The 26,671-nt window shown below is 40.8% G+C and overlaps 1 long non-coding RNA gene across 1 annotated transcript; it reads left to right on the top strand.

Moving 5' to 3' along the window:
- Nucleotides 1-17,822: 17,822 nt before the first annotated feature.
- Nucleotides 17,823-26,466, top strand: LOC119857638. Its single transcript, XR_005293649.1, has 4 exons — nucleotides 17,823-17,876; nucleotides 18,701-18,756; nucleotides 20,424-20,479; nucleotides 26,151-26,466. It is a non-coding gene; the product is annotated as an uncharacterized LOC119857638 (long non-coding RNA).
- The last annotated feature ends 205 nt before the right edge of the window (nucleotides 26,467-26,671 follow it).

Here is a 26,671-nt window from a genome sequence, read left to right as displayed (position 1 = left end):
AAACTAAGCAGATTTGTTCTGGAAATTGCTGAAAAGGCAACCCTGGAACCACCTCTTCCATAAACAATGTCATTTTTACAGGGTCATTTTTCAGAGAAGAAATGCACTTTAGGTCATCCTCTGCTTCAATTCAAACTAGATTCCATCTAGTTTCGGCTGGTATAGACAATCCTGATAACATGTTGTAGCTTCTTGGTTTCTGTCTTACTATGACATTGCCTAAAATGAAAAGGAGTACTTGTGGCACCTTAGAGACTAACAAATTTATTAGAGCATAAGCTTTCGTGAGCTACAGCTCACTTCGTCGGAAGCTCACGAAAGCTTATGCTCTAATAAATTTGTTAGTCTCTAAGGTGCCACAAGTACTCCTTTTCTTTTTGCGAATACAGACTAACATGGCTGCTACTCTGAAACCTGTGATTATTGCCTAAAATGTCTGCTAAAACCCCTGCTTCTTACACTAAAATGCAGTAGGACAAAATGTGATAAGCCATAAGCAAACACTTTTGTCTCTGCTCTTCCAGTACCCATGAGTCAAAGTGATGCTTCCATGCAATGTTATCTGTGAAACAATAAAACTGTGTCTTGGCACAGAATCAGAATTTCTTTGCAGTGTTAGTTTATTATTTAACTTTGTAGCCACATTACTGCATACTTCATTAGTCATAAACATCTCTGGGAGTGTTCATCTTGAATAGTGGTTTCATATTGAGATTTATTTTTTAAAAAAAACTTTGGAATGTAGAATTGGCATGTGCTAAATGTTTCAGACAAAATGCTCTTTAAAAAACAAAAAAAAACAAACCACCATAAACTCAAATGGGGGCTGGGGGCTGAAACAGGAGGCATCAATGTCTTCATCCAAACATGACACTGCTGAATCTACCATATTCTGTTTATACAGTGCTGCATGCAAGTTTTGACAAGCAAACAAACTTTCTCCCATATATTTTTGGATATTTGAGAGCACCAAGACCAGACTCAAATAGGACACAATTTTGCAGCCCTGCATCTTTTGAATTTCTAATTATTCATGTAATATACAAATACAAAAGTAGGCTCCATTGAAGTCAGTGAGATTACTCACATGAGTATAGCCTGTAAGCTTGGGCCCATGAAATTTTACAGAAAGATTTAAATAAAATAAATAAATAAAGCTAAATAGATTTTAATATGTCCATTTGTGGAAAAAAATCATTGCCTGATTAAAACTAGATTAAAATAATTAGCTAATCAATATTAGTGAATAACCTTAACATGACCATGCACATTTACATTTTGTTTTATAAAATATTTAAAGGGTATTTAGAAAGACAGCTTACAATTTCATTCATTCTTTCTGCAGTTTTTAAGTTTCACTTACCAAGGCTCAGTAATACAGAGTACATTTTGTGTACTAAATCCTCCTTTCAACCTCAATGCACTGAGAAAGAGTAACTCTAAAATAGACTAGAGCTTCTGGGTTTAAATTTAACACTATTTAAGGAAAGCAAACCTTTGCTAGGGGATATAACTGTTAACATTGTGATTTTTCAAGCCTAAGGTTTCTAATGGGGTTTGACTGTTCCAGAGATAACATATTTTTTCTAGGTAACATATTTCAAGTTTGATTATGAGCAAATGTTACAAAATTTTAGTGTAATGTGAAATACTGTAATGTCAGATAGCATTATTTATCTGCTTAATATGACTAAAAACATTAATTGCTGGGAGCCATAATTCATCCCAGCAACATGAAAATCCATTTTGTGCCTATCTTGTCAGTTACTGCCGATTTTCATAATGAATTGTGAAGTGGTGAAATTCTTTTGGGAAATGTGTTTGTATATTTCCACCTGCAGGTTCTGTATGGTCACTTTTATTACACAGATCCTCCATTAACTAATGTTTTCATTATGGCAGTGCCATGACACATCAAGGATGCATTTTTATCCTTTTAGATATCTGGAATAGTCTTTATTATTGTACATGCAGTTTTAATTATTAGAATTTATGAAATGAACGAAGTGGCTAATGTTCATTGACTTATATTTCCATTTAATGATTCAATCAGGTTAAATCTGTCACCTCTTCCAGTCAAGGTACTGTGTGCAACTCCCTGAGGAAAGGTAAAATACTGCACATACTGATCTAATTACATTTACACAAAGATATTAAACTGGTTGCCTAATGCTTTACTATTAGCAATGCAGAAGCTAACCTTGCTCCCACTGAAGTCAATGGCAAAACTCCTCTCTTCTGGTCACTTTAAAGAAAGCAAGTTGAGACTTTAACTTCTACCTGTTATATAAACTAGTGGTAGAACAATGGGACCATCAGAAGCCAGAGTAGAAACAATCTTGTGCCCCCACAGGTCCGGATTCTGTTCTCACACCAGTGTAATTCTATTAACTTCTATGGAGTTTGTCCGGATTTACACTGAAATAAGTTAGAGCAGATTCAGGTCAGGAATCTCCATTTCAGTGAAGCTAAGGTATAATGAACTGTCGGCCTATTTGAATGACGAATCTACTTACAATAGTCTCTTGCTTGCCAATTCACTGAATGGTATTGACGCCATTCTTAAAGATCAAGTAACTCCTACCAAATGTAACCAACATTCTTTAGTCAGTCAGTCAAACAATAAAGAGCAAACTGGTAATACTTATAGTGGAAGGGGCACGGGGCAATCTTAGCTCCATGGCTGGTCTGACATATGGTGGGAACAGAGGACTTGCACTCAAATGCTTAGAGGTTTCCATCACTAGCAAGCACCATCTTAATTTCCCTCCACCTATTCAGTTTGTGCTTCTCAGGGCATGGCTACAGTTGCAGATGTAGAGCACTACAAGTTAAACCAGCCCTCTGAGAGCACAGTAGGGAAAGTGCTGCAATGTGTTCACACTGTCAGCTGCAAGCACACTAGCATAGCCACATTTGCAGCACTTGCAGTGGTGCATTATGGGCAGCTATCCCACTGAGCACCTCCTTCCATTCTGGTACTGTGGCTTGTGAGAAGGGAACAGCGGGGGCCAGGGCATTCTGGGTCCTGTCCCAACACCCCATGATGCATCGCTTTGCATCCCAGCAATCCCTGTGCTTCTGTCCACATTTGGCGCCATCTTTCAATGTTTTTTGTATTGCACACTCTGTCTTCCCTTTCGGTCTGCGGGAATGGATCCTGAAGTGCTGAGAAATATGCTGATGGGTCTCACCAGCACATCACGAATGGCAGTCAAGTTACTCCTTAAGCTACAAACTGACAGCGAGGAGTCCAATGATGATGTCGACTCGCATAACGTATATGACACGAGTTTGCTTGTGGCATTCACGGACATGCTCACCGCAGTGGAATGCTGCTTTTGGGCTCAGGAAACAAGCACTGAATGATGGGATCGCATCGTCATGCAAGTCTGGGATGACGAGCAGTGGCTGCACAACTTTCGCATGAGAAAAGGCACTTTCATGGGACTGTGTGCTGAGCTCGCCCCACCCTGCGGCGCAAGGACACGAGATTGAGAGCTGCCTTGCCGATGGAGAACTGGATGGCTATTGCAATCTGAAAGCTGGCAACTCCAGACTGCTACCGATCAGTCACTAACCAGTTTGGTGTGGAAAAGTCGACCGTTGGAATAGTGTTGATACAAGTTTGCAGGGCCATTAATCACATCCTGCTCAGAAGAACTGCTACTCTGGGTAATGTGCATGACATTGTGGCTGACTTTGCACAAATGGGTTTTCCTAACTGCGGAGGGGCACTAGATGGGACGCATATTCCAATTCTGGCACCAGCCCACCTAGCCTCCAAGTACGTTAATCAGAAGGGGTATTTCTCTATGGTTCTCCAGGCACTTGTAGATCATTGTGGGTGTTTCACTGATATTAACGCAGGCTGGTCCGGAAAGGTGAATGTGTATCAATGTGTTCTTAGATAGTCAAAAACTTTCAGCATCTTGTGCACAGAGATGGGTGGGTGAGCCAAGGCTGTTGACTGCAGATGAGGTGCTAACGTTAGTTGCTCTACTGAAGTTTCTCAGAAACCATTGCAGTTTATTTCGTTTAAGCCCAATATTGATTGCAATTGTTACAAATCTGATAAAATTTAGAGCAATCTAAGCTAAAGCAGGTATTAGCATTCCCGCAGTGAAGTGTAATGTACTGGTTTGTGACTGTGCATGCATGGGTGCGCAAACACATGTGCATCTTCCACTTCTCCACTTGATGGAGTGAGAAAGACTTTTTTCTAGTGGTTAGAATTCTATTGCTCTATGGAGGCTAGTCACAAGAACATACACACACATTCTATATATATATATGTTTTTGTGACTATCCTATATATATGCATTAATACTTGTATTGACAGCTAAGAGAGATTTATCTTTAGCTCAAAATGTTAGGGACTCCTGTTTTGGGAGCAGAAGTTCCCGAGTTCTATTCCTGACTCTGCACATTTGCCATTTACACTGGTCATCTTTAAAATCATGCTTATTTTGTCTTAGATAAATATATACAACTTACCTCAGTACTTGCAATATTACCTAACCTTTCTATAGTTATTACAGGGAAAATCCAGAATACTGCAGGTACCCAGATAAAAAATGATTTTTGGTTACACTACCACTTACTTCTGTATAATTTACATCGCTCCAGGGTATAAATAATCCATACCCCGAGAGATGTAAGTAAACTGACCTAAGTGCTGGTATAGACAACGCTATGGTGTCAGGAGAGCTTCTCCCGCCGACATAGCTACCACCTCTCGCGAAGATGGAGTAATTAAGTTGACAGGAGTGCTCTCTCCCGTAGGCTGGGAGAGTGCTCTCTCCCGTAGGTAACTGGTAAGTTTTTAAGTTTGATAAGTTCAGTTTGTGATAGTGGTGTATAGTGTTTGAAGCTACGATTTGTTTACAAGAGTTTTTTATTGCATATGAAACAAACAAGTAATTTCAGTTCCAAGATAGCTATATAAAGCCAGAGGCATGGTATTGAATCTGACCATTAGGCAAAAGTGGCATTAGAAATATGTTTGACATTTCATTGTAACAACAGAAACTTTGGTATCTATCATAGAAATCTTTCACCGATTAAATGGGAAATCATTTATTGACATGAACATAGATGGACCGTCCTTAAAACAGAAGTACATCGGATCAAGGTGGAAAGAAAGGTAAAGACATTACTGCAGCTTCTGAAGACATCTCTTAAAATCATCAGGTAGGCTTATTGGTGTTTTTGTGGTTGGTGTTACAAAGACATGAGTTGATAATCCAGTAGCACATGCTACTCTCTCAAACCTTTCCGGAACTGGACTGTCTAAGAAACAGCCATCAATAAGGGTGTTGTGATGTAATCCAGCTGGTTTCTGGTGAAGTTTAGGTAGAAATAAGGCTAGTCGGTAGTGCACACTGGATCGGCATATCTTCTCCACTCCTAGAGCACCCAGTGGATTCAGAGGAAATTTGATGGGCCCATGAAATGAACATCTAGTGATCACCATGAATACCACCATTGAAGAGGTTAATGTATTGGTATCAAGCCCACAATACCTAGAAAATTAAATGAAAATCATTCCAGATATTAATTTCTAACCCCATATGGCATAGGTTTCTCAGAACTGGCATATTCTGGTTCTGTTGGGCAAAATTTTATGTTTCAATAAGAAGATAAACAACTTTATTTTAGTATTACATCAACTGCAAGATTTATATGGGTATGCCAAAGGCCAGGAGATTACTGATTGCACTGACAAGCACCCTCCCTTCTCGCCTTACACCATACATTTTAGATTCAGCTGATCTGATGTTCTTTGCTTCCACTCCATCTCACATGGACTCTTGATGCCAAGACACAAGAGAAAGAAAGAAATGCTATCCTAGAATTCATCAAGTGAAAAGGTACAATACAACTGCATTTCTCAAATTTCCTGAATCTTTCATCTGATGATAATGTAGAGATAATACATTTCAAGATCATAAGGAGGACCTCATAAGGGAAATACAACTGAATTTCATGGGAAAGTGGGAATGAGAGAAGACAGTGACTGGACAGGCCCTATGCACTCTGGCAAAAACATTCAAAGGCTTCTTCCCCCATACTGTCACTTTCCAAATTAAAACTTCATCACATCAAAATCTTTCCTTATTCACTTACTATTTCTTAGATATTTTTTCTTTTTCTCTGCCTCCAGTTTTTTTTTTCTTGGTTAACACCACAGAACTGCCACCTTTAAGAAAGACCAAAGCATCCCAGTTTGATAATACTGAAAAGCTACAACAGGAGAAATTAAGTTTCTTGAAGTATCATATCTGCTCTAAATTGGCATCAGCAAAAATATAGTTTTAAGCAATGAAGATTAAATGGAAAAAATAAAAATAGTGAAATTACAGTATTCCAATCCCTATACATAAAGAGCAAGATGGATCACCTTCTATGCAGTAGGCTTAGGGTTATGTTGATGAAAAGTATTTATTACTTTACAACAAACTCTTTATAGTGAACTCTATGCAAGAAAATACTGATATCATTGCTGTGGTTCATTCATTGCTGTAGAATACAATGGTACATTGTGCTTGAGGGGATTCCTCAGTGATCTAAACATCAGGTTTGACTCAACCCTTCATCCTCTGAGGTAGATGAATTCAGTTCCACACAGTTTACTGTGTGGCACTCTTCTATTCAGTGTGGACACTAAAATCCCAGGTTAGTTTTCCCAGAGTGCAGAATTAGTCCCCATGTCCTTCCCCCAGATTTTTTCTGCCCAGCTTGTTAAAGAATGGTTTGGCTTCCAGGTATCACAGGCTGCATAACTAGCGAGTCACCAATTATGTTATTAGATGCACTATTTGAAATCATTGTCTCATTGCTAATGGGAAGTAGTCAAAGAAGCCTTCTTGGAACAGTGAAGTTTTATGCAGGGTTGGATTAACGCAGGGGCTTTAGGAGCTGCAGCCCAGGGCCCCGGTGCAGCAGGGCTCAGGCAGACTGCCTGCATGCAGTGGCCCCACACTGCTCCTGGAAGCGGCCGGCTGCTGGTACATCTCTGCGGCCCCTGGCGGGGAGTGGTCGGGGGGGAGGGGGAGAAAGGCGGCTCTGTGCGCTGCCCCCAGCACCGTTCCCACAGCTTCATTGGCTTGCGGGCAGCGCACGGAGACATGCTGTCCACCTCCCCCCAGGGGCACGCAGAGATGTGCCAGCAGCCGGCTACTTCTGGGAGCTGCATGAGGTGGCAGGCAGGCAGCCTGCCTGCCTGAGCCCTGCTGCACCACCAGCCAGGAGCCACATGTGGTAAGTGCCTCCCAGCCAGAGCCTGCACCTCACACCCCCTCCCGCACCCCAACCCTCTGCCCCAGGTCAGAATCCTCTCCTGCTCCCAAACTCTCTCCCAGAGCCCGCACCCCCCTCCTGCAGCCCAACCCCCCTGCCCCAGCTCAGAATCCCCTCCTGCACCAAACTCCCTCCCAGAGCCCGCACCTCACCCCTCACCCTCTCCTGCACCCTAGCACTCTGCCCCAGCATGGAGCCCCCTCCTGCACCCAAACTCCCTCCCAGAAAGAAACTAATATAACAGCTGCTCTAAGGTAAGAAGTAGGCTATTTTGAATTAACTATATTCTACATGTTTGAAAACTGAAATGTAACCACAGAACGGCTTTATGTTAATTAAAAGCCAAGTTTAGTATAGCATTAATAGCCTCAATGCCATAATTGTGACAATTTTGTTTTAAATTAGGAAAAAGACTTATATACAGGAGCCCCACAAAATCTAATAGCCCCGGGCCCACAGGAGAGTTAATCCGGCCCTGGTTTTATGGTCATAACAAAGGCTATGAATTGACTTGATAACTAGAACAGAACCTTTCAAACCAACATAAGAAACTAGGAGTTGATTTATTGCGTCCTTACATGGACTTGCTACTGAACTTACCCATATGCTAAATTTTCTACAAAGAAGTAATATTTTTGTATAATTGCAATCCTCCAGCTTAAAAGTGGACGAATTACATGCACAAAGCACCACTGAAATTTCAAAACGTGTGTCCTTTGGGGTGAGAGACACCATATCAACATCAAATATATCTAATAAAGAGCTACATTGAAGTTTAACTAGTCAGTCAGGGACATATGTAAGGTAAGGCTCTGCCCCCAAAGCTGACCACACTCCTGGTTGCAATTTCACAAACAAGACACTAAGTATCAGTATCCCTTTATAACATGCATATGCAGCATATACAAGTGTGATAAAAATGAAACACAACTTGCAGCATGAAGAGCAATGCAGAATATACGACACACACAATGAAATACTGCCTCCAAATTCTACTTCATTCAACTGGAAACAAATCATTTTAAAAGGTGCTTGTGGTCCAAAAATTATTTAAGATACCAGCCAAATCAGACTGGCCAAAATCCAATTTGTTCCTTGTCTTGTTTGGCAGATGACTTCAAAGATCAATAAAGTTGTCTTTGTCGACAATCATGAAATATTAACCAGTCTGAGTGTTCCGAAGCTTTTATGAAATATTCAGCTTCATTAAACATTAAACAGCCTTGAAATATAAATATAAAATAACTATCAGCTTTTTATCTTTCAGATACAGAACAAAGGTGCCTAAAATATGGAAAGCAACAGCAAAATATTAAATGGATTGGGAATTCACAGACACACTAATTTAAGAAAGCTGTCAGTAGTAATTGGCTCATTCAGATATGCTCTGCAATGAAAGTAAGATAATATTATAATGGCAATTTGTGAAACAGAAAATATCTGGTAAAGAACAAAAAAAATCATAGGACAAATTTACATTGTGGGAAATTCATAAGTAGTACCTCTATGGCTGCAATGCATACAGACTTAAGGCCTGATACTCATTTACACTAAGGCCCCTTTACACCATTCTGCCAGCATAATGAGCTTTCAAGTGTGTGTAAATGAGAATGAAGTCCCTATTCTCTCCTACTTGTCTTTTATGTGAAAAACCCAGCAAACACAGCAGAAAAGAATTTAAGGTTCACGGAGGAGAAACATCAGTTTTACAAATCACTTAAAGTGACTGGACGTAAGCTGTCAAAATAAGTCAACGAAACGGTATGGTTATCTACAGTATGGAATGCCACTCTCTGTGATCTGAGATACAGCTAAAGGTTACTTACCATACAGCAAGAAGTTCTACTTTAAAGTCTATACCTATAAATCAAAAGGACTTTAATTTCTTGGGCTTTAATATATATGACCAATTTAATACTTATGTTTTCATAACAGTAGCCTTAGGCTGCCTTCTTTAATTCTTCATTGTTTTTGCGTATTAACAGTGTAAGATAAAATTCAGCTATGACACACAATTCACTGTGTTAGTGTGGTGCCCCTCTCCCCTGCTCATGGAGCAGATGCACTGGCTCATCTGTCTGGGGTTAGGAAGAAACTTCTCCTCCAAAGCTGTATCTCACGAAAGCTTATGCTCAAATAAATTTGTTAGTCTCTAAGATGCCACAAGTACTCCTTTTCTTTCTCCTCTGGGTAAGTTATTCCCTAGCTGTGAGCAGGCAGGCAGCACGCTCCGTGTCAGGCTGCAGATCCTGGAGCAGAGGGAGCCAAGCTTGGGGCGGGCAGGGAGGTGAAGAGGATCAACCGAGGAGGAAGGGGGTGGGAGGAGAGGAGCAAGTGAGAGCAAGGACTTGGGGGAAGAGGCAAAGCAAGGTCAGGGCCTTGCAGGGATGTGGGGGGTCCAGTTTTCAGAAAGTAGAAAGTTGGCAACTCTACCACCATCAAGACAAGACAAACCAAACCAACCAGGGGCTGAGGCATAAGATGTTTTCTGTGCTGGATTGTCACTTTAGGATCATGCATAGTCTGCTCTATTTTCAACAATATTGTACTTATTAGTTTGGAAACCTGGCTGACATTTTATTTAGAAGCACGTAACCAGGAAGATATTGTATTTTCTTAGTGTGGTTTACCTCAAAACTAAGCCTATAAAATTGTCCAAATATATTTCCTTAAAGATTTAACTGATTTTATGGCACATTTTAAGGGATAGGTTACAGTTTTTTGTTTTTGTACTATACTGTGATATGTAAAATAAAGGGTATTGTGTGGTGAAAAGATCTGCATTCATTTTACTAAGTCAGAGAGAGCACATTCATATCGCTTGCTACATAAATATTAAACTGTAAAGCATTTAGTTTGGTAATTAAAGGATTAGTTATTTCACAAGGTAGCCTATACAACTGGTTGTGATCCTCTTGGCTAGAAGGGTCTGGAAACAGTAAGTTGTAATGCACTCCGACAACTTGTGGTAGCCTGTACCCATTTTTAACTGAGCGTGGAGACAGAGAATCAGCTGGATGGATGTGCATAGGATTCAAAAGTGGTCAGATTGCTCTTAAGATCTCTCACTCTTTGGAATCCCTTTTCTCTATTTAAAAAAAGTTAAGCATTTATTGCTTTGTGATTCCTAAACATACAATATCTCCAGCTCTGAAAAATATCAACTTTTAAACAGAATTAATTCAATTAAGTATTGGAGAGAGTGGAGCTACACCAGCTGAGAGTATGTCCCCAAGAGTTGTGTCAGAGCCCTCTCTGCTGGAAACAAATAAATGCCTTAATTTTCTTCCAGAATCTTGTACTTTCACTCTAGTCCCTCCCAACAGAGATTTCACTTTTCCAGAGATCTCAACTGCATAGCACATGTGCTTAGTGTACGGTAAGTAATTCTTTTGATCTAATAGCTCTCTGATAATATCCCTCTAAATAACCATCACATAGTCTGGATTGATAATGGATTAGTCTTCAGTTGGGCCATAGGCATCTCCAGAACACTTCAAATTATTGCTTTTGTTTCTGTTTGTTTTATAATTGCTGTTTATACATTTAATCCCTATGGTCTATAGTATTTCACTCCACTACCCTTTCTGCTTGCCTACAGTTATTAACAAGGGAGATGTTGCAACTTTGTGTTTTGTATTCAGGCATTGAAAAGCGTGGTCTTAATAGTGAAATTTGTATTTCCCTCTACTAATGCACCCTACTTTCTCGATTGCTTTTTTCCTTGCTGCTAAACAATAAGGTGGCTTGTTCAATGTGATTGTTTTATTGTTACAAGATATTTATACAAAATATATGCCAGTTGAATTGGCCAAATTATTTACAATTAGTTGCTGCCATTGAGTTCCTTTGGAAAGTCTTCTGTTACTTCCAAATGTAATTCTTGGATAGAAATTTCAAGCAACTTCTCTAGAGGTTTATCTGGTCCTTCCATTCACCTGTGGGCTGGGTTCCTTTGTAGATTATCCTGCACAACAAGTCATCCTTTCTAGACTTGCATCCTCTTTTTAACTAAGATTTATTGATCTGAGATTTATCAATGAGTAATTGATCTGACTTTATTATCTGTGGTATTAATCTAGGCTTACTTTTCTGTGAGTTTCATCAGAAATCTTATTTGCTAAAGAATCAGCCCAAGCCATCGCTTTTACTGTATAAAGGGTAAAAAGCCATATTTCGCATATACTGATCCCTGTGGGTATCCCTGCAGTAATTTATTTCCTGCTCTAAATTGTTCTTTATGCACTTAACTTCCAACATAGAACTTTTGGAAGTGTTTCTGAATATCTCCATATAAGATCTCCCTTGCCTCCCCTTTGTCTATCCTGGTGGTAATACCCTTAGAGAATTTCTCCTTCTGGCATGTTTGAGATCCCTAATTGAACCACTAGTACACTTGTTTAAAAAGTGTTCCCCCACTTGGTCTCCTAAAGCAGTTTTTTATGCTTTCTGTATTTATGTTTTCAGTTTCCCTAGGCTTTTTCTTAACTAATGGCATTATGATGGTCTCTTTCTTGTCTTCAGGGATGCCTCTTGAACTATGTGAACTTATAAAATGTTAGTGAAGACTTCTCTAAGTTTCCATTTCTTTTTCATCTATTGGATATATGACGTCTGGTCTCAGTGCTTCCTTAGGGCTCAGTTATGAGCTGTTCTACACCCCTGTGTAGAAAAGGGAATAAATCACCCTTTCCTCCCCTGATGGTGCTGCTGCATGGCTGCTACTCCCCCTCCCATGCACAGCTGAGCTGAGGGGGATAGGGAAGCAAATTACAGTAGGAAGAGATCTGGCGCAGTTTACTTCCTGCTTGGAGTGACACAGCTTCCCACTGCCCCATGCTTTGTCACCATGCAATCTTAATTTTTAAATAGTAACTGGATCCTGATTAAGCAAAATACTTAAGCACATGCCTGACTTTAAGTGTATGAGTAGTCAGTGGGACTGGGACAGGACTACAAAGTTATGCATATATTTAAGTATCTTGCTGAATTAGGGTTGCTGTCAGAAAATTTAGGCTCAAAATTTAGCTTTTATTGAAAGAAAAAAATTCTTAATATTGATGTTTCCATTTTTCATTGCAAATTTTACTAGAAACAGCTTTTTGTTTGGATTTAAACATTCCTCTTTAGCATTTGCAAGCTAAATAGCTTTGTCTGGCTGTGTTGGAAGAAGGACAGGAGACACTGGATGTGGTCTAATTAGGCCACAACTGTATTCTTAAATGTCTGGGAGCACCTGGCACATACAAATGGACAGTGCAGGTAATTCCATAGTCATATCAATATATACCCGGGGGACTTCTGTCTGACCTGGTCTGCTGCTGCAGCAGACAGTCACTCCCTGTCTCTCTAGCCCTTAAAAGGGGTGCACAGGTTTTCCAGCAAACTAGACAGTGGTCCCTACTGCTTAATGTGCAGTGAGACCATTGTGCTGTTGCTTGAGAACAAGACCAGATCTACACTACAGACCTATATCGGTATAACTATGTTGCTCAGGGGTGTGAAAAATCCACACCCTTGAGCGAAGTAATTATACTGATCTAACCCCTGTTTAGGCAGAGCTATGTCAATGGGAGAGCTTCTCCCGTCAACATGGCTACTGCCTCTCAGGGAGGTGGATTAAGTACACCGATGGAAGAAGCTCTCCCGTCGGTATAGTAACATCTGAGTTAGACAAATGAGATCAAAACCATCCCTTGTGTAACTCCATTGGTTTCAGTGGTGTTACACCATTGATGAATTTGACCTATTCACATTCATTCATTAGCAAAGGGTAAGAAAGATGGTCAGATTCACAAATCTATCAAAGCCACATAATTTGTGCCTCTAATGTGGTGCAAATTGGCCTTTAAATAGGCAGTGGAGAACTTTTCCTGTGTAACGGAACTCTCCATCACATCCTGTGCCTGCTGCCATCCTACCAAAGAGTGGGAAATTGTTGAGAACATTCTGGAGGGGATGCACAGGCAGGACCCAAAGGGGAGGAATTGTGATGGATGGGAGCCCAATTCTCTGCCATGATGTTTCTGAGGGAATATAACCAGTGATGTACAGGAGAACAGCTCCTGTGCAACCCTACCTTGCACCTTGCACCAGGGTTGTGTACCAGGGAGCTACAACCAGCTCCCCGCAGCCCTCAATCTACTGCATGAGTGGAATTAATCACGGGTATGGAATCTGCCCCAGAGAATTAGGGCCTAATGAGAACCAGGCCCTTTACGTCTTACCCTTCATAGAGGTGGGCAATGCATAGCTGCAACAGCCAAGGGAAGGAACTGTGGCTCAGAAATTCCAATTTCTTTCTTGGTTCCTCCTTTTGATCCAGGGGGATGAAATCTCCTTGGCTACCTGCTCTCGACCAACCTGTGAGGGGGTGGAAGTAGTAACGCTGCACAGCCCTCAGTGATGCAAGCAGTTCAGAGCATCAAGGGGGAGATGTCTCTGCTAGTTCCTGTTTCCATCTCAGATCTTCCACTCTCATTTTAAAAAGTCAGTTTTTGATTCTTTGTCTTTATCTGGTATATACTTTTAACAACCTTACCCTGTGAGTTAAGAGATTTGCTACACTATATGATTCATATCTGATTATTTTTAATTAATTTATTTTACTTGCTTTACTTTTATTTTCTTTTTTAACTCTTCATCAAATCCTTCACTTCTCATATTCTGGGGATGGGTTCAGAAGCTTTTTGTTTATCATACATATTGTTCCATATAGCTGTGTTGGGCCATGTTGGCTTCTGTTGTAATTTTGACACTGATTTACTGGACTGAACTTATATTAAAAAATCTCTTACTGTTCTTTAAATGGCTCCCACTCCACATTAACATTTTTCAGCAATGGTCATTTCTCATTAGTTTTCTCCAATCTGTTTTTGGTGACTTCTGGTGTGGAATGACTTCTGGTGTGGAAACAAAAAAAAATGCTAAGGAATATCAGACATTTTGGGACAGTAGCCAAGCAGGAAGCCCTACTAGCTAGCCTCTTTTAAATTAACAGTTGTACCCAGTTATACATTTTTCACCCAATTTTAACTCTTTTTTTTTTTTTTTTTTTTTTTTTTAAAAAGCTTTCTGCTAGTAGGAAAAGGCAAACTGGACCAAGGAATATCATACTTTTAAAAAACTGGCTTGGGAGTGAGATTCTCAAAAGCTTTCAATGGGCCCTGTGCTCCTCAGTCACTTAGGCATTTTTGAAAGTGGATTTCAAATTTTTTTATTGGCATTTTGATGGAATTCTCATTAGCTCCCAATATGGCTGCATCTCCCTTCTTTCCCCTTCCAATAGGCTCCCATTTCTATTAGAGAAAGAGGGAAACTAGCTCTTTTTTACAGGCCTCTGTAAATCCAAATGGCCCGCTCTAAACTGTCTTTCATTCTGTTCCACTCCAAACCAAACGGATTTGTTTTCTCATCTCTGTCACTCTTTAAAATGCTATTGTACTGAGACCAGTACCTCCCCCCTCTAGAGCAGCTGAAAACAGCTTGGAACAATTTGGTCTTTCTTCTTAACTTACAGGAATTTTACTTTTTTTTAAAACCAACAAGCGTTTTAAATAAGTAAAGGGCCTGATCTTCCACTGGTGTAGCTCCATTGATTTCAGAGGAACTATGCCAGCTTATACTATCTGAGGATCTGCAATATGGCATGCCAATCTGTGTGTGAAAGATAGGGGAACTTCACCTTGGGTGGGACTTGTAGGTGGTTATAATGTGGGAATTTTAGGCAACAACTAAAACTACTTCTAAAAATGGGTTCCAGAAACTTGGTTCAGATTAAAAGAAAAGGAGTACTTGTGGCACCTTAGAGACTAACAAATTTATTTGAGCATAAGCTTTCGTGAGCTATAGCTCACTTCATCGGATGCATTCAGTGAAAAATATAGTGGCGAGATTTATATACACAGAGAACATGAAACAATGGGTGTTACCATACACACTGTAAGGAGACTGATCACTTAAGATGAGCTATTACCAGCAGGAGGGGCGGGGGGAGAAGGGGAAGGAGAGAAAACCTTATGTAGTGATAATCAAGGTGGGCCATTTCCAGCAGTTGACAAGAATGTCTGAGGAACAGTGTGTGTGTGTGGGGGGGAATAACATGGGGAAATAGATTGGTATCTTAAAAATGTGTAGGAGGAACATGACGATCAATGCCAACCAGTGTACATAGTGTGTAAATCGTGGGTGTGGCACTAATATGGAATATGTCTCTTAGAAAGAGTAGATCTGCATAATATGTCTACAAGCAGAGCAGAACACAAAAGGTGAAATTCACTCTATCTGCATAAAATCCAAATTTTCAGGATTGAATGCAGAGGGGTGGGATAGAGGAAATCCAACTCACCTCTTCCAGTCCTGCTGCTGCTCCTGCCTGGAAGACCACTTACTCTCTCTCTGTCTGCTATTCTGACCCATACGCCCCTGTGCCAGTTACAATGGATATTGGGGACCCTATGATTCCCTCCTCTGGCCTGTCCCTAGTGCAAGTTCCATGCCAGCCTGTGAGGGATTAGTGCAGGAACCCTTTCCACAGCATATAAAGGGTGCACACCAGTTTTGTCTGTTCATTTCATCTGCAGCCCCTCAGTGCAGACCACACCCAGGGGCTTATGTGGTACTGAGGGCCAATCCTGGCCACTGTGCTGAGATTTGGTGGTGTGGCTGAATTATTTTATTACTTTCTCAACTAACTGAATTTTTATACTTTAACCTTAAAGGCACAGTAGGTAAAAAGTATCCTTTTCCTAATGGTATTGTGTATGTACACATGTACATACACACAGAATACTCGTTGTTGTGGAAATCACGCACATGGGACTGTTGTTGTGGAAATTCCACACACCTCACTATGGCCTCTCTAAGCTATGCCATTGATATAATGAGGGAATAGCTGCCTGGGCAATGCCTCATGCATTTCAGGGTTCCCCCCCATGGACACAGAGCTAATGGAGCAGCCCTCCTGTACAGCCCCAGCACAGGCGTATTTCCTGTGTATGTCAGGAGAGGGAGGAGTGTGGAGCTGCTCTGAGTTGCACTAGGGGCCAGGTAGGTCCCCAGAATTAGAAGAGTGCAAAGGTAGAATAAAGCTGCCTGTGCCCTCCCCCTGCCTGTGTTGTCTGGCTGGATTGCAAGGTGCCAAATTAGCCCACAGTGTGCAGAACTCTTCCATCTACATTTCAGAATTCTTTTCATTAAAAACATAGAGACTGACTGTCAGAGGGGCTAAGGGCCCCCAGGACCTTGGGAGGCCAGCATCTCTGAAAATCAGATGTGCCATCAGGATAAAGTGTTTAGACATACTCCAGTATATCTTTGTTAGATGACCTGCAGTCGTCTTTGTACAGCATGTATATATAAGAGCATTCTTAAGTACCCAGAAATGCAAAAGTATATTTCTAGTTATATTCAGAGGAGCATGCAACAAAAATAGCCTATGTCAAACACTGTTTGTATATTATTTCCTAATGTGTCCGATGCATTTATTTTTTATGTGAGCACATTGATATGTCACATCTTGCAAAATGCAAAAACATATTCTTTTTAAAAAGATCTGTTTCATCTGCCTCTAGGTGTTCAGAATTTAGATTCTGGGTTGCATCCTGGACTCCATAGTTCTGATGGTAACTGAATGATGTAATTCTTAGGTGCCAAATAATTACGGGGGACAACTAATGAACAACAGGGACAGGAGTGCGGTCAAAGGGTCAAACGAAGAGAACCGGACGGGGACACTGAGCAGAAAACCCTGGACAGCGCCCACTGTTCCTCGAAGGTATCAAGGGAGTCAGTGGACGCCACCCAGAGGAACTCTGCCCGGAGGCGTGAACGGACGGAGGATCGGAAATAGGCCCCACAGTCACAGGAGATTCCATCGGCCAACCTCCTCACCCTGGTTTTATAGATGGCCACTTTAGCCAGGGCCAAGAGGAGGTTGACCAGGAGGTCCCGCGACTTGGTGGGGCCACGGACAGGGAGTGCATAGATAAGAATGTGAGGGGAAAAGTGCAACCAAAATCTTCACAAAATATTCGTGAGGAGCCGGAATAGGGGCTGCAGTCTGGTGCACTCTAGGTAGACGAGTGCCAGGGTTTCCCTCATGCCGCAAAAGGGGCAGGTGTCTGGGATTGTGGTGAACCGCGCCAAGTACATGCCCATGCTCACGGCCCCGTGAAGGAGCCGCCAACTGATATCCCCGGCGGGCCTCGGGACCAAGGTGGAATAGAGGCCGGCCCACCGGGGGGTACAGCAGAGTAGACTTATTGGGATCCGGGTCTTATTGGGATCCGGGTACAGCAGAGTAGTAGAAGGCAGATATACTGGCCACTGGATAAGCAGTTTTCTATTCCCTGACTGACCAGATCAGGGGCTGCTCCAGGCTAGGATGGACACCTGACTCCAATTAACCTGCAAAGAGTCAGGTGAGGCCATTAAGCTAATGTGAACACCTGACTCTAATTAAGGCTCATCTGATACTATAAAAGGGCTCATTCCGGTCAGGCTGAGGAGAGCAAGTGTGGCTGAAGGGCTGGGTAATGAAGATACCCTCAAGCTACTGAAAAGGGAGCCCTAAGGTAAGGGTGAAGAAGGCATTAAGAGAGAGAAGCGGGAAAGCTGTGGGGAAGAGGCGCAGGGAAATGTAGCAACTCTGGTAGTGAAAGGGCAGCTGCCAACAGCTGCTGCCATTAGGGTCCCTGGGCCAGAACCCGGAGTAGAGGGAGGGCCTGGGTTCCCCCCAACCTGCCACTACAGAAACATCTCCTGGGAAGGGACAAGCCCCTGTCAGAACAGGAGGCTAAACAGTTTGGGAATAAGCTTGTAGGGACAACAGAGACTGTGGAAGTTCTCTCACCAACCTCTTTGCTGGCTTATGATGAAAAGGGCTCAGTAACCAGACTGTAACCCTGGCCCTAGAAAGAGAGGGGCTACATGGAGGGTTGCAGTGAGCCTCTGAGGCTATCATAAACTGCCTGGAAGCACGGGACCCACAGGGACAAGTAGGAGCTCTGCCACACTTGTTACCAAATCCAGCCTCCCTGAACAGGCAACTCCTGCTCTCCCTTCTTTCTCTTAGCTTCCAACAGGGAGTGCTAATCAAATTGCCATAAGAGATCAGTACAAGGGTCCATCTAGTCTGGTATTCTATATCCAACAATGGCCAATGCCATTTCAGGTAGGAGGTGGTCCCGGCTGAGCAGGGGCTGGTGCGGATTGATGACCCAATGCCTCCCCCACATCCCCAGTAACTGAAATTTTGGCGCTGGTCAGTACATCTGACCAGACACTGTCAGGTCCCCTTTCTGACTGAACTTTCCAGTAGAAAACTGGACACCTGGCAAACCTAGATGGCAATAAGAGAGGAAGGGGAGACTAACATACATTTTCTCTAAAATTTTAGGAAATGTCTTAAGACTCTTGGCATCCTGCAAATTTCCCAAAATGTATACAGACAAGGTGGGTAAGGTAATATCTCTTCCTGGACCAACTTCTACTGGTCAAAGAGACAAGCCTTTGAGCTATACAGAGCTAGTTACCCTGCACTGTCTTACTGTCCTCATGGTTTAGTGCTTCATAGCCAGAAAAATAATGGCTTCCACAGCTTCTGAGGCCCACTAACTATTATCTGTATAATAAGTATTAGTTTAGCCTTTAGTATGGAAAGTTAATCTCCTAATAACCTTTCAAATCACTGAATACACTGTTTGGAAACAGCTATCATTCAGGAAACATTTGCTGAAACCAGACATACAAGATATACAGCATTCTGTAATTAGTGTGCACCTTTTAGACTTGGCTAATTACCTCTTATCAATTAAAATGTTTTTCTCATTAGATAATATAGTCGAGAGAAAAGTGTAAGCTCGGTACTTCTAAAGCTGCTTAAAATTCAGCAAGATAATGTCACTGATTTGGTTAATTCCAGGTGAATATCAGGTTATTCAACCTAGGTGAATTTAATGATTCTGAACACATTGTGAAATGAATGTCCCTGTAAATCATTTATAATTACAAACATAAAAATTAAAAATCTTTCTGAAGAGAAAGATAACATAATAATGATGGAGAGCAGTAATCTATAGATAGATGTGCTACTGCTTTAATCAAGACCATTCTGATGACAAGCCTCTAAACCTCCTGGGGACTGTACTGGAACTAAGAGGCCAGGGCCTCGAATCTGCTATAGTTCTTAATGACTCTACTTGATTAAACCAACAGAGGCTTCCCATAGTAGCCCGGAATTTTTTCTTAAGATTTTTTTTTTCTTCTCATATATTTCAGCCTACAGTTTGATTTTTGGATGGCCCATTCCCATTTTCATCCTTTCAACTTGTTTTCTACTAGACCTATTCTGAGAAGATTTGCTTGTGTATGTATTCAGGGCCAAAGCCAAGGTTTTGATGGTTGTAAATCAAGAATTTCAGATTGTAAAACCTTTGTGCAGAGCTTAGCACAATGGGGCCCTAATCTATGAATGGGGACATTCTCTAGTCACAACTACAATAGCAATAAATGATAAACAACAACAATGCACTTTTCAAAATGGTTAAAAACCCAAATTAATAAACAATATGGACAAAATCCTGCCCTTTCCTCACTGACTGTAGAACTAGAATGGTTCCACCACACAAGTTGGGTGTGTATAATTTTGTGCTGGGGATTTCCCCCTCAAAACAATTAGACACACACCTCCTCAGGACCTCCCTGCAGCACTACACGGGCAGTAGGACCAGCATGGAGAGGGACAGAGCATATGCTGCCTGTGCTTCCTCCCATCCTTCCCCCTCATCCTCTGCAATGGGAATATTAGGCCAACAGTAGCTACTGAATCCTCAGGCTTTCCTAAGCAGCAACAGTTTCACATACAACTATGTAAGGAAAGATTTCTCCTCACCTTTTTACGGCCCCCTATGGAGCTACTCTGCATTCAGCCCACACGTTCACTCAGGGCTAATGATTTGGACCTATATGCCCCGAATTTATTTATATACAATATATATCTATATATATCTATTGCCAAGACCTGTGGTTCAAGATTGTTTTTCCTTTGCTTAGCTTTTCCCCCACGGACTCTACAGACTGCAAAAGCAGGACTGGAAAATTACTCTGTGCTCTTGTTTTAGGTACCTGACATCAACTTTTGAAAGGAAAACAGAGTCCTACACACAGCATTTGTCAGGTGAGTACAGGGCAAACTGATTTTCAATTTAATCTAATTGCATTTGTAATTTTAAAAAATATTGCATAGTTGGGTATTTTAAACAGGTTTCTATTTTTCCCTTTGTTTTTAAACAAAAGCTTTTAGGCATATCAGAGATGGGCCAACACAGAACCATACAATCTAAAGCCCTTGGAATTTTGGAATCAGAGATGGTTCAGATTTGAATCTCAGGATTCAAACCTACCCATCTAGTTTTGGTTGCTGTTTGAAACCAAGATCAGAAGAGGCTTAGTTTTCAAGCCTACTTTGGCTGAGGCTGAAATCTTGCAACAAAAGCTGCTTTCATCATATTTAGGCTCAAGATGACAAATATTGTATATGGAACCATATAGTTAGACTTTTACATGCCACCTTTTGTGCCTGTAATTATTTGTGACCACAGAATTCGGTACGCAGTTGACTGCGGGCAGTGGTGCAAGTAGAATTCATTTCTTACCAGTACGCTGCACTCATGGGAGGGACACAAAGGGGAGGGCACCAGCGGAAGAGGGGACACATGACCTCCCCATGTGACTCCTCTGTGCCCTGTCCCCAGTCTGGGACCCGCTCTCCCTGTCCCCTCCCCATGATCCATCCCACATTACCGGGGGGGAGGGGAAGAAGGGGCTCAGGGCTCTCTGGAACCACAGTACCGGAAGGAGCAGAACATGGGGCTGCTGGGCAGCCCCATGTTGGCAGCTCTTCCAGCATGGCTGTACCACCCCCAGCTCTTCCAGGAGGCCCTACATTCTGCTCCTCCTGTGTCTTTCCGGTACAGAGTACCGGCTATAAATATCTTACTGGTACAGTGGACTGTACCAGACTGCCCTACTTGCACCATTGATTGTGGGCTCAACATTGGAAGATTAATTTTTAAAATTTGGCTGGTAGGCCAAAATTTTCAGAGGTGGACACTGGCTTTGGTTGCCTCAGATTCCGAATAACCAACTTGGAGCATCTTTGGATTGATTTTTTTCAGAAGTGCTGAGCATCTGCAGCTCCCATTGACTTCAACCAGAAATGTGGGGGGTCAGCACTTCTAAAAATCAGGCCCAAGATGCTCAAGTTGGGCACCCAAAAATTAGTGTTGCTTTTAAAAAATGTAGAAAAAGCTGACTTCTTGGTCTAGTAAAATTAAAAAAACAAAAACAAAACCTGACAACTTCTTCCCACCCATCATAAAACAGAGGTATTGGAATATTTATATTGCAATTAATATTAATATATTAACAGCATATCAGTTGGTGCTTCCCCCCATACAATACTAAAGTGTAGTCACGTTAGCACATTTCATTGTATGTTAGTAAAAATGAATGTTAATATGACCTGATACTAATTTGCCATGACAGAAAATTCCTAATACGATAAAACTTTCATATCGTATTACAAGGAGGAAAAAGTCTGTTCCTGCCTGTTCCAGGTAACTTTCAATGTTGCCTTTGAGCATAAAGTAATGGGAAGCATTTGTCTGGCTGTGTAAAGGGTCCCTGATAGAGTTCAATGGCAAAATGAAAATGACCAAGTGCACCATATCTTTTTATGTGCAATTTAGTCCAATATAAGAACATCACAAATGCAATATATCAATTAGACTTCATTTAAAGGAGGCTTCAACTCATTTTAAAAACAAAGGACCCAGTCCAGCAGCAAATATCTGTGGCCATTTGGGCAGTGCAAGTGGCAGAAGGCAGAGGAGGAGTACATGTGTGTGGAGAGGCCATCTCCTCCCCTTTACTGCCCTTTTATTTAGGTCTTTGCTTTGTGGTGTTTTTTGTTTTTGTTTTTCAAACAAAAGCAAGCTGGAGGATAAATTTTGAGGCCAAAATGGCTCCCTTCCTCCTCTCCAAAAGAGAATGGTCAGCCAGGGAGAGTATGTTCAAGCAGTGATTCCTTTAAAAGTTTTCCTAGTTGACAAGCTGCCATCTTATTTACTCTCCAATGTCTGAAATTGGCCTGGTCAGAATGAGGAAACAATGGAATGCCTAGAAAGGGACAACATCCACCTCAGAATAGAAAGTAGCCATCTTCAAGTTGTGAAACCCAGGAAACTTTCATGGGCCAAGAACCATAGAGGCTTAAGTTGGCTGGTTTGAGCATTATGGGTCAGATTCTCAGCTGCTGTAAGTCAATATTGTTCCATTGACTACCCTTACAACAGCTGAGGATATGACCCTGTATTTTTAACATCTGGCATATATGTATTTGTTTAGAATTGGGTTTGATAGGTGATTCTCCAGTTCTTTAAGGCTAAAGGGTAGGAATAAATGGTCAGCTCTCAGAATGGAGAGAGGTATACAGTGGTGTCCCCCAGAGATCTGTACTGGGCCCAGTCCAATTTACCATATTCACAAACTATCTGGAAAAAGGGGTAAACAGTGAGGTGGCAAAATTTGCAGATGATACAAAACTACTCAAGATAGTTACGTCCCAGGCGGATTGTGAAGAGCTACAAAAGGATCTCATAAAACTGGGTGACTGGGCAACAAAATGGCAAATGAAATTTAATGTTGATAAATGCAAAGTAATGGACATTGGAAAACATAAATCCTAACTATACATATACAATGATGGGGTCTAAATTAGCTCTTACCACTCAAGAAAGATCTTGGCGTCATTGTGGATAGTTCTCTGAAATCATCCACTCAATGTGCAGCAGCAGTCAAAAAAGCAAATAGAATGTTGGGAATCAAGAAAGGGCTAGATAAGACAGAAAATATCATATTTCCTCTATATAAATCCATGTTACACCCACACCTTAAATACTGCGTGCAGATGTGGTCACCTCATCTCAAAAAAGATATATTGGAATTGGAAAAGGTTCAGAAAAGGGCAACAAAAATTATTAGGGGTATAGAATAGCTTCTGTATGAGGAGAGATTAATAAAACTGGGACTTTTCAGCTTGGAAAAGAGGTGACTAAGGGGTTATATGATAGAGATCTATAAAATCATGAGTGGTATAGAGAAAGTTAATAAGGAAGTGTTATTTACACCTTCTCATAATATAAGAACAACGGCCACCAAATGAAATTAATAGCTAGCAAGTTTGAAACAAACACAAAGTATTTTTTCATGCAACACACTGTCAACCTCTGGAACTCCTTGTTAGAGGCTGTTGTGAAGGCCAATACTATAACAGGGTTCAAAAGGGAGCTAGATAGATTCATGGAAGATAGGTCCATCAATGGCAATTAGCCAGGATGGGCAGGAATGGTGTCCCTAGCCTCTGTTTGTCAGAAGCTGGGATTGAGTGACAGGGCATGGATCACTTGATGATAACCTGTCTGTTCATTCCCTTTGGGACACCTGCCATTGGCCGCTGTGAGAGGACAGGATACTGGGCTTGATAAACCTTTGGTCTGACCCAGTCTGGCCGTTCTTATGTTCTTAAAGTAGTAGGGTTCATATAAACATCATACAAATAATAGTGTTTCAATATCCTTCTTGGGTATTTCCTGCTTGGGCACAATTTGTTTCTTTTGCAAACAAAACCCTTTGATAGAAACAAATTAAAAGGTGTTCACATGCATTACTATGCATTTTAAAAGGTGGCGATGCAAAGGTTTTCTTCAAGCTGTAGAAAAGTAGCAGTCAGACTTACCTCCTTTGTTCCTTATAACCCAAATGAACACTTGTCAGCTAGTGTAAAATCAGCAGAGCTCAATTTAAATCAATGGAGCTACACCGATTTACACCAGCTGATCTCTCTTTCTCTGACGTATTTTATATCATCCCTGGAATGCATCAGCAGTTACGTCTTTATATAATCTGAAGAGCTGCAGACAATGAGTTTCATTATGTAGTTTGCATAATTTACAGAAATTTTGTAGTTACCTTTATGCAAGAAAATTTTTTCACTGACATACTACCCACATTCTATAATTGTATAAAGTGAAACAGGTTAGAAAGTCAAATGTTGTTCTTTGTTTCTTAGAGTGTGATAGGAACAGAGAACCAAATGTATTCATTGTGTAACTCCACCAAAGACAACCAATTTGCACCTGTGGTGCATACAACTTGGAGAATGCACCAAGAGTAAAACATTATAATTAATTACAATGCATTTTTTAACTTTGGGTAAAGGGTTTGGTTAATAAATCCATTACACATTGAATATGTTTTAAAAAACCCATCAAGTCAGTCTGCCTCACTGGTGTTCCATAAAAGGGGGGGAAATGACTGAGTTTAAAAAAAGTACAATTTTAACTATTATTCCTTGTGAAATATTACAAGTGCAAATATAAGTACTGTGGTGATATTTTTGATATCATATCAGCAAATGACACTGAGTCCCTACTATGACACTCTTATCAGGATAAGAATTATCCTGTTGTGAGTGTCAATCCCAGGGGAAAATCAGGCAGCACAAATGGCTGTGATGCTTCAGCAATTAGCTACCTCAAGAGTGCAAATGTTCTTAAGATACTTATGGAACGTTCAATCTGTAAACATCTAGAACATTTACCTCCTGTTTGGTTTTTTTAAGCAATTAGGCTTCCAGAGGATCATCTTATGTAACAAGAATTTCTTCCTTATTTTGCTACCCATTTTCCTTTTTAATCATGAGAAAATCCCTTTCTGCTATTAAAAGACAACACAATGAAAACTGGACCATTTGTAATAACTGCATTTTTTCATTAGTACAAACACCTTAATGCATTAGGACAATCATGTAATGTGCTGAAGGATTATATAACTTCACATCAAGCAAACAAATTATAAGTCTCAATCACCTTGGAGAGCAATTGATTTTTCTCTTTGAAAGTTCTTAATAATTAGGAATTATAGGGGAGGAACAGAAATATGTAGCATTACAACTCATTGCAAATCTTCTGTGTTTAGTCTGGATTCAGACACAATCTAGCCTGAAAGAAATCCAAGTCCAGACAGCTGAATGAGGCTTGAGGCCAACAAAAGCTACAATACTGTATGAAGACAGAGGTTGGTGCAGGCAACAGGGATAATGGTATTCTCCATTCAAGCACTGCTTAGTCCTTAACTTACCCATTGTCAACATTACAATTGCAAGGCTTCTCTGACCACAATACCAAGCTTATAAAACTGTAACAGATTTTTCTTTGACACCATTATGGTTCTGAAACAGAAGGGCATAGTATTCTTCCATTGGCATTATATTTGCCCTGTGGCTGTTTGGATAAAATGGGTCAAATTCATCCTATAGTGCAACTATGACTTCCTTGACTCCCAAAAATATGGGACCAAATCCTTACCTAGTGCTAAATCAGCACTGCACCAGTGACTCAATGGAGTTATTCCAGTCTATACCAGCTGAGAACTTGAACCAGAGATTAAAAATGGAACTGAGAATGAACTTTTAATAATAGTAATCTTTGAAACAGCATTATACCTGAGTCAAGTAATTTTAAGTAGAGCAAGAAACATGTAGGGGTGTGGTTAATGTCCACTGTAGTAGTAGGTCTTATAATAAAGTTACTGGAAAACTTTTTGAAAACCAAAACTATATTCATAATGAAAATATGCCTAGAACACAGTCTGTATTTCTTCCTGGCAGTTTTTAATTATCTTAAAATAATTGTGCTAGTGACATAAGAGACGTAACAGAATGAAAGCTAAATTATAAAAAAAAAATAGATTTCTGATTCATCTTGTGTGCCTTTTATGATTCCCAGGTTGCTGACAATGACTAAGTCACATGAGACAAGTTATAATCAAGACGTATATGTTGCAAATGTCTCCTGCTTAGCTTCTGAGAGGATGGCCCTCTCTATATCTTCTGCATTAGTCACAGGGCAGAATTCTGTTTTGGAACGGTGACCAGCTCTGGAAGTCAATTAACTAAACCTGCTCTCCACAAGAAATAAAGATCACTGCTGAAATCTGTAATCCTAAAAAAGAAACATGATTAGGATATCGGTATAAAATCAGGGTCACCCTAGATTTTGGCTGGCAGAAATTTTTTTTATTGGCCATATTTTTATTGCTTAATAAATAAAGGCTTACTACCACTTCCGAGAAAATGCTCCTGACCAGATTATCTCCAGTCTTCCTCATATTGCTTGACGCTTCTCTTTCTGCTATGCTGCGTATCCTCAAATTGCACCTTCCTCTGTGCTAGTCTGATGTAGGAATTTTTTTTTTAAATGAGAAAGGCACCAAAAGAAGGGAAAAAGCCACATGTATCATGGGGCTA

Source organism: Dermochelys coriacea, chromosome 6 (assembly GCF_009764565.3).
Source record: "Dermochelys coriacea isolate rDerCor1 chromosome 6, rDerCor1.pri.v4, whole genome shotgun sequence".
NCBI lineage: Eukaryota > Metazoa > Chordata > Testudines > Dermochelyidae > Dermochelys > Dermochelys coriacea.
The sequence above is the reverse complement of the archived record's forward strand: the minus strand, read 5'-3'. Positions and strand labels throughout refer to the sequence as shown.